Here is a 9910-nt window from a genome sequence, read left to right as displayed (position 1 = left end):
AGCCCACCACCAAAGACATCTTTCCCTCCCCACCCTTATCTGCTTTCCGGAGGGACAACTCTCTCCGTGACTCCCTTGTCCGCTCCACACTCCCCTCCAGCTCCACCACACCCGGCACTTTTCCCTGCAACCGCAGGAAGTGCTACACCTGCCCCCATACCTCCTCCCTCACCCCCATCCCAGGCCCCAAGAAGACTTTCCACATCAAGCAGATGTTCACCTGCACATCTGCCAATGTGGTATACTGCATCCGCTGTACCCGGTGTGGCTACCTCTACATCGGGGAAACCAAGCGGAGGCTCGGGGACCGCTTTGCAGAACACCTACGCTCGGTTCGCAATAAACAACTGCACCTCCCAGTCGCGAACCATTTCAACTCCCCCTCCCATTCCTCAGACGACATGTCCATCCTGGGCCTCCTGCAGTGCCACAACGATGCCACCCGAAGGTTGCAGGAACAGCAACTCATATTCCGCTTGGGAACCCTGCAGCCCAATGGTATCAATGTGGATTTCAGAAGTTTCAAAATCTCCCCTCCCCCTACCGCATCCCAAAACCAGTCCAGCTCGTCCCTGCCTCCCTAACCTGTTCTTCCTCCCACCTATCCCCTCCTCCCACCTCAAGCCGCACCTCCATCTCCTACCGACCAACCTCATCCCGCCCCCTTGACCTGTCCGTCCTCCCTGGACTGATCTATCCCCTTCCTAACTCCCTACCTACACTCACCTTTACTGGCTCCATCCCCGCCTCTTCGACCTGTTTGTTTCCTCTCCACCTATCCTCTCCTCTATCCCTCTTCTATCCGCCTCCCACTCTCTCCCTATTTATTTCAAAACCCCCTTCCCCTCCCCCTTTTCTGATGAAGGGTCTAGGCCCGAAACGTCAGCCTCTCTGCTCCTATGATGCTGCTTGGCCTGCTGTGTTCATCCAGCCCTGCATCTTGTTGTCTCTTCCTCTGTCCTCCTCACTTGGAAAAATGGCCTCCGCTGTTTTTACTGTTTGAATAACCCGCTGCCACAAAAGAGTAGCATGGAGACAAATGGTCATCTCTGCAGGATACCCTGGCCTTACATGATGCATCCCTGCAGTAAATCACATACTGTATCCACCAACCACAGCAAACCTGTCCTCCATCACCGCCACCCCCAAAACAACTTTTCTGAAGAAGGGTCTAGGCCGAAACGTCAGCGTTCCTGCTCCTCTGATGCTGCTTGGCCTGCTGTGTTCATCCAGCTCTACACCTTGTTATCTCAGCTCCTTAGCTTACTGGCTGCTATTCCGCCAGCCTGTGGAGTAAAGCAGATCTAGGGGAGATTTGATAGGGGCGTATAATATTATACACATTTAGATAAGGTTAAAAAAAGCTGTTCTCGCTAGTTGCTGCGATGATGTTATCAGGGGCAGTGGGTGAAAATCAAAGATCACCTTTGTTTTTAGTGCAGCAAGTGGCAATGACTTCGAACTGGCTGCTGTCAAAGTAAAATGAACTATTTCAAAGGAAACTGCATGGTCACCCATGGGGCCAAGGGAAGAACTCGGGGAAGGGGTTCAGGTACGTAGTGCTTTGAAAGTTGTGCCACAGGTAGACAGGGTGGTAAAGGCGGCATTTGGTATACTGCCTTCATCAATCAGACTACTGAGTATAGGAACTGGGATTATACAGGATATTGGTGAGGTCAATTTTGGAGTATTGTGTGCAGTTCTGGTCACAGTAATACAGCTGTGCAGCATGGAAACAGACCTTTCAATGCTGACAGATATCCTGAATTAATCTAGTCCCATTTGCTAGCCTTTGGCCCATATCCCCCTAAACCCTTCCTATTCATACACCCACCCAGATGCCTTCTAAATGTTGTAATTGTACCAGCTTCCACCACTTCCTCTGGCAGCTCATTCCACACATGCATCACCCTCTGCTTGAAAAAGTTGTCCCTTAGGTCCATTTTAAATCTCTCCCTCCAGGGAGTGGAGGATTTGAGTTATAAGGAGAGGCTGGACAGGCTGGGGCTCTTTCCCTGAAGCATAGGAGGTTGAGAGATGGCCTTATAGAGGTTTATAAAAGTCATGAGGGGCATTGATAAGGGCAAGGGATTTCAAAACATTAGGGCACAATTTTAAGGGGAGAGGAGAAAGATTTAAGAGACCTGAGAGGCAACTTTTTCCACTCAGAGGGTGGTTCATGTGTGGAATGAACTGCAGGTTCAGTTACAACATTTAAAAGACATTTGGACAGGTACATGAATAGGAAAGGTTTAAAGGGATGTGGGCCAAATGCAGGCAAACGTGACTAGTTTTGTTTGGGAAACCTAGTCAATATGGATAAGTTGGACCAAAGGGTCTGTTTCTATGCTGTATGACCACGAATGGAACTAGTTTCTCTTCAGACAGCCACCAAAGGTTTGAAGGGCCAAATAGCTGCAATGACTCGACAACTTCATTTTTCCCACATTTGCTACCTCACCAAAATGCCACTCTAGGAATGAGTCTAGACCACAAATCAGTAAAGTATTTGGAAAAAACAATATGAGGAGAGGCATTACAGCTGAGATGGCCATTGGGTGAAGAATGTGGCAGACATGATCAAACAGTCTACTAACATTCACTGTTCCACCACTTTTTCCAGGGACAGGAGTGTGTCTGATGCCTGTGCGACTGTAATGCAGGACTGAATATAGAATGGAATCATAGCATCTCTACAGCGTGGAAGGAGGCCATTCAGCCCATCAAGTCCACACTGACCCTCTGATCAGCACCCCACCCAGACCCCTATCCTATCCCAGTAACCCCACATTAACCATGACCAATCCACTTAACCTGCACATCTGTGGACCGTGGGAGGAAACCAGAGCACCCAGAGGAATCCCATGTGGATACGGGAAGAACATGCAAACTCTGCACAGACAGTTGCCTGAGGGTGGAATTGAACCCAAGGTTCTGGTCCAGTGAGGCAGTAATGCTAACCACTACGCCCAATCATCTTCAGTGAAGGAAAAACCTGATGTGTTCTGAGAGGGAGTCAGGAATGACTGAGCCCAAACAACCTCTGGGGAGTATTTAATGTTGGACGCGCTTGTCATTGTGGAAAAGGATCACTGAGGTTCTTGTTAACTTTAAATCTGAAATTCACTGGGTCTTGCAGTGAAGCACCATTCCTGTTTGTTTCCTTCCCACAGCCACTCTGGCGATGTTACTGACCAGAAGGATCTACCTTTATGACACAGCAACTCCATTCACTGTAAGGGATACCTCTATAAACATCAGCCTGGGAACTGAAACTGTGGTCTCTTCCCCACAATGCATTTGCCACACTCAAACACCTTCACCAGTCCAACAGTGTCCACCCCTCCCATCCCCAAGAAACCATGGTAGGTTTTTTTTACCCTGGAAAAATCCTCGTTGGGTTGCTTTTGCAATCTGTTACCTTAGAAACAGCTAGGGTAGCTTTGGCACCTAGCCATCAAATGTAACACAGCAAGGATGTGAAATGGAGTGGAAAATAAAATGACAACAATCTACGACAGCAACATTACTACACTGTTGCATTACTACACTGCTACGTGCCTGGGCTCATCATTTTAAGTGCACTGTACAAAACATCTCTGTCACAGAATAGTCTTGTCAGGAACATCAGGAACACCAGTTCAATAGCCATAAAGTGTTAGGTTAAAACATTGTATAAAGATTTTATTTTTAAACAGTCAAGGGCATAAGATAAATAATCAAGCTGTTGAATATTTAACAAGAAAATGGTGGGGCCACTGACAGGGTTATTTGGTGCAATCCTGCTCGATTCAGGAATGATAGAAAAACCATAGAGACATAGACCTACAAAAAAAAAGGCCCTTCAGCCCACTGCATCCACGCCAATCAGAAACAACCCTGTAACTATTCTAATCCCAGTTTCTTGCATTTGGCCCTTGCCTTGTACCCCTGGACATCACAAGTATAGATCTAAACATTTCTTCCATGTTATGAGGGCTTCTGCCTCTCCCACCCTTACAGGCAGTGAGTTCCAGATTCCCACTATCCTCTGGGTGACAAAGGTTTTCCTCACATCTCCTCTAAATCTCTGCCCCTTATTTTAAATCTATGCCCCCTGGTTACTGATTCCTCCATCAAGGAGGGATGTTTCTTCCTCTCTATGCCCCTCATGATTTTATACATCTCAATCATGTCCACCCTCACTCTCCTCTGCTCTAAGGAAAACAACTCCAGTTTGTTCAATCTCTCTTCATAACTGAAACTCTCCAGCTCAGACAACATCCTAGCAAATCCCTTCCAGTGCTATCACTTCTCTCCTATAATGTGGATTCCAGAACACAATACTCTAGCTGTGGTCTAATCAAGTTTTATACAGTTCCAGCATTACCTCCTTGCCCTTAAACTCGATGCCTCATCTAATAAAGGCAAGTATCCCATATGGCTTCTTAACCACTTTATCCACCTATCCTAAAACCTGAGGGACTGGTTGACATGCACCAAAGTCCCTCTAATCCTCGATCTTTCCACCATCCTACTGTTTATCATGTATTCCCTCACCTTGCTGTCCTGTCCAATTGCATCACCTCACACTTGTCCAGATTGAATTCTTTTGCCACTGATCAGTCCATCTGACCAGCCCCTCTATACCCTCCTATAATAAGGCTAATCCCCTCACTATTTATCGCTCACCCATTTTCATATCATCTGTGAACTTCTTGATCAATCCTCCTACAATCAACAGGCCTCCATTCGTAAAATCACCCCCTGACTATCATGCTCTGCTTCCTGCCAGTCAGTTAGTACTAGATCCAATTAGCCAAATTTCCTTGAACCTCATGGGCTCTTACCTTTGCTATCAGTCTCCCATGCAGGACCTTATCAAAAGCCTTGCTGCAGTGCAAGTAAACTGCATCACTTGCATTGCCTTCATCTGCACACCTGGTCAACTCTTCAAAAAATTCAATCAAGTTGGTCAGACATGAAAAGGGCCTGTGAAGATTCACTATGATTATACCAGGAATAAGAGCTCCAATTTGGAAAGGCTTCAAAAGAACGGAGACTTTGCTTCTGGAACGAAGGAGGTCAATGGGAGGTCAAATAAAGGTTCCAAAATTTTTAAGACTTTAAGAAAGTATACATTTGAAAATTGCTTCAATTGGTTGACAGATCAGAAGCAAAGGGTCACTGACTCAAAATCATTACAAGGTGAACAGAATTCAAGAACAGTGTAACAGAAGAGAAGAAAGTCATTTAACCCAACAACTCTGTCCAACAGATTGGACTATGTGTATGTGAAAACACTTTTTCTAACTTGTCCAATGAGTCATATGTTTTACAAAGTCCAAAACATCATGTAAAGACTTCAAAATCAGACATACCTTTAAAACCATTTGCATTTGAGCAGGACAGTAGAAAAGCACCATCTGGGTGTCTTACAGACGTATGAGCAAGTAAAATGAAATCCTAGTGTGAAAGCAGGTCATTTAGCCCTTTGACTCCACACCATCCCACCCAGACCCTATCCTATTAGCCCTGCTAATCCACCTAGCTTACACATCTATGGACAGTATGGGCAATTTAGCATGGCCAATCCACCCCAACCTGCACATCTTTGGACTGTGGGAGGAAACTGGAGCACCCGGAGGAAACCCACACAGACACGGGGAGAGTGTGAGAGCACCAAAGAGGCTGAGGGTGGAATCAAACCCAGGTCCCTGGCACTGAGAGGCAGCAGTGTTAACCAATGAGCCACCGTGCTGCCTTTAGAAACAGTTATACTCAAAATAATCACATGATGTTTTGGTTAAAGTGATGTATTTTAAAAGGGATGTTAAAGGAGAATTTAATGGAGAGGTAGAGGAATTCAGAGAGGGAATTTCAGAGTGTGGGCCTGAGATGATTGATGGTACAGCCATCAAAGCGAGGGTGTGGGATGGATACTACACAAAAGATGTCAGAGGCTTAGAATGGAGAACTCAGACGAAGGGTGTAGGGCTGGAGGAGTTTAGTTAAGGAGTTAGGAAACTGCAAGAACATGGATGAATTTAAACATAAGGATGAGCAATTAATTAAATTGAAAACATTGGTGACTTTAGGGCCATATCTAGGACAGCAAGGACAGGTGAAGGGAATAAGATTTTGAAGAAAAAGAAATTTGCAAAGCAGGAAGGAAAGGAGGCCAGACAGCAGAGCACTGGAATAGTACATTCTGGCTGTGACAATGATATAGCAATAGTTTTAGTTGCATATGGATCAAATCAGGGTGAATACTAACAACAATAGGAAAGTGAAAGCAGCTGGACAAGTTTAAAAAAAACTTGTGGATTCTGGAAATCAGAAGCAAATGCAAATTGCTGGAAAAACTCAGGCAGCAGCTGTGGACAGAAAGCACAGTGAACGTTTCCGGTCCAGTGACCCTTCTCATGATCTAAGATGAAAGTTACATCAGGCACAAAGACTGCAGACTGTCTGATTCATCCCAAGACAGTGGCCAAACAGGGGAGTAAAGCCAATGGTGAGTTTACAACACAGACAGAAGATAATCAGGCTTTGGTCTTCCCAATATTTAGCTGGAAGGAACTGAACCTCACTCAACGCTGGAGATTATGACAAAAACAAGAATAAAGAAATGGGATTACAGTACACTGTGGTTCACATTAAAAAGTTAGTACTGAAACAGACGCAATGGACTGTAGGATAATAGTAACAAATCAACAACATAATAACTAGATAAGGATTAGTGATGATGAGGGACAAATACTGGCCAGGACACCAGGGAGAACTCTTCTATGAAACAGTGCCATTGAATCACTTACATCTACCTGAAAGACGGTAACTCTGATGAGTGCAGCATTCTCTCTCTATTAACCTGGAGTGTTAGACCGAATTTTGTATTCTTGAATGAAACTGGAACTTACAACCTACTGACTCAGATGTGAAAGTGCTATTTGCCGAGCCACAAGCAACTTCCAAAGCAAGGACTATTGCTTGCCTCCGACCATACTTTACCCCTGAAAGAGTGAGCATCTTTGGAGACAAAAAACATAATTTTCTAGGTGACGAAACCTCTCAAGTGAAAGTAAAATATTCCATGGCATTATTCTGAAGAAGTTTCTTCTGGGAGTCCTAGCCAATAGTTATCTTTCAACCAGCAGCACACAAGTCATGGTGTACGGAATATTTTCTCTTCAAAATATAACACTATAAAGCAGCATCTATTTTTGATCCAATATTGAGCAGTTGTCAATTAAATAGAGAAATATAGAAGATAGGAGCAGGAGGCGGCCATTCAGCCCTTCAAGCCTGCTTGGCTATAATTCATGCTTATGGCTAATCGTCCAACTCAATAGCCTAATCCTGCTTTCTCCCCATAACCTTTGATCCCATTCACCCCAAGTGCTGTATCTAGTCGCCTTTTGAATACATTCAATGTTTTGGCATCAACTACTTCCTGTGGTAATGATTTCCACAGGCTCACCGCTCTTTGGGTGAAGAAATGTCTCCTCACATCCATCCTAAATGGTCTACCACGAATCCTCAGACTGTGACCCCTGGTTCTGGACACACCCACCATCGGGAACATCCTCCCTGCATCTACCCTGTCCAGTCCTGTTAGAATTTTATAAGTCTCTATGGGATTCCTCCTCATTCATCTGAACTCTAGTGAAAACAATCCCAACCTTGTCAATCTCTCCTCATACATCAGACCCGCCATCCCCGAAATCAGCCTGGTAAACCTTCACTGTTCTCCCTCGAGAGCGAGAGCATCCTTCCTCAGAAAAGAAGACCAAAGTTACACACAATATTCCAGCTGTGGTCTCAAGAAGGCCCTGTATAACTGCAACAAACACATCCCTGCTGCTGTACTCGAAACCTCTCGCAATGAAGGCCACATACCATTTACCTTCCCTACCGCCTGCTGCACCTGCATGTTTACCTTCAGCGACTGGTGTACAAGGACACCCAGATCCCTCTCCCAATTTACAGCCAATTTCAGGTAATGATCTGCTGCCTTGTTTTCCCTTCCAAAGTGAATAACCTCACATTTATCCAAATTATCCTGCATCTGCCAATGATTTGCCCACTCACCCAACCTGTTGAGATCATGCTGAAGGATCTCTGCATCTTCAGCACCCAACTTGGTATCATCTGCAAACTTAGTGATGTTACAGTTTGTTCCCTCATTCAAACCATTAGTATACATTGTGAATAGCTGGAGTCCCAGCACCGATCCCTGTGGCACCCCACTAGTTACTGCCTACCAATATGAAGGGTCTAGGCCCGAAACGTCAGCTTTCCTGCTCCTCTGATGCTGCTTGGCCTGCTGTGTTCATCCAGCTCTACACCTTGTTATCTCATTAATTCCTACTCTTTGTTTCCTCTCTGCCAACCAGTTTCCTGTCCATCGCAATACACTTCCCGCTAATCCCATCCACTCCAAACTTGCACAGTAATCTCTTCGGTGGGACTTTGTCAAACACTTTCTGAAAGTCCAAACATACTACATCAACTGGCTCCCCCTTGTCAACTCTACTAGTTACATCATCATAGAAATCTAACAGATTTGTCAAGCACGATTTCCCCTTCATAAATCCATGCTGACTCTGTCTGATCCTGCCACTGCTTTCTAAATGCTGTGCTATAAAATCTTTGACAATGGATTCGAGAATTTTCCCCACTACTGACGTTAGGCTCACCGGTCTATAATTCCCAGTTTTCCCTCTACCTCCCTTTTTGAATATTGGAGTGACATTGGCCACCCTCCAATCTGCAGGGACTGTTCGAGTCTATAGAATCCTGGAAGATGACCACCAATGCATCCACTATTTCTAGAGCTACTTCTTTAAGTACTCTGGGATGTAGAGTATCAGGCCCTAGGGATTTATCGGCCTTCAATCTCAACAATTTTCTAGCATCATTTCTCTACTAATATTGATCACCCTCAGCTCTTCCCTCTCACTAAAATCTTGTATCCTCCAACACTTCTGGTATCTGATTTATATCCTCTTTTGTGAAGACAGAACCAAAGTGTGTATTCAGTTCCTCAGCCATTTCTTTGTCCCCTATTATACATTCCCCTGTTTCTGTCTGTGGGGGATCTACATTTGACTTTATCAATCTCTTTCTCTTCACGTACCTATGGAAACTTAGCATCAGTCTTTATGTTCACTGCAAGATTACTTTCGTACTGTATTTTCCCCTTCTTAATCAATCCCTTGGTCCTTCTTTGCTGAATTCTAAACTGCGCCTAATCCTCAGATTTATTATTTTTTTTGGCCAATCTGTACGCTTCTTCCTTGGATCGGATACTATCTCTAATTTTAAGCCATGGATTGGCCCTCTTACCCATTTTGCTTTTGTGCCAGACAGGAATAAACAGTTGTTGCAGTTCCCCCATGCATTCCTTGAATGTTTGCCATTGCCTTTCCACTGCCATCACTTTAAGTAACTCTCCCCAATCTATCAAGGACAAACTCACGCCTCATATCTTCGTAGTTTCCTTTATTAAGATTCAGCACCCTAGTCTCCAAATCAACATACTCATTCTCCATCTTGATAAAAAAAATTCTATCGTCATGTTGTCGTCGCTCATCGCCAAGGGGTCTCGGACAGCTAGATTGATAATGATTCCCTTCTCATTACACAGTACCCAGTCTAAGATGGACTGCTCTCTAGTTGGTTCCCCCACACATTGGTCAAGAAAACCATCCTGTATACACTCCAGGAATTCCTCCTGTACGGCACTGTGGCTAATTTGATTTGCCCAATCAATGTTCAGATTAAAATCACCCATGATCACTGATATTCCCTTACACATGCATCTCTAATTTCCTGTTTAATGCCATTCTCTACAAAGGTTGGGGGTCTATATATGATATCTACTAATGTTTTATGCCCCTTGGTATTTCTCAACCCTAACCATACAGAC

The 9910-nt window shown here is 44.7% G+C and overlaps 1 protein-coding gene across 1 annotated transcript in view; it reads right to left on the bottom strand.

Annotated features, from left to right (window-relative positions):
* Window positions 1–9910, bottom strand: part of LOC109917284 (transcription factor IIIB 90 kDa subunit-like) — a 311075-nt gene that overhangs the window by 204675 nt on the left and 96490 nt on the right. The window lies entirely within an intron of this gene.

The sequence above is a fragment of the Rhincodon typus genome, chromosome 8, assembly GCF_021869965.1.
Source record: "Rhincodon typus isolate 14 chromosome 8, sRhiTyp1.1, whole genome shotgun sequence".
Classification (NCBI taxonomy): Eukaryota; Metazoa; Chordata; class Chondrichthyes; order Orectolobiformes; family Rhincodontidae; genus Rhincodon; species Rhincodon typus.
The sequence above is the reverse complement of the archived record's forward strand: the minus strand, read 5'-3'. Positions and strand labels throughout refer to the sequence as shown.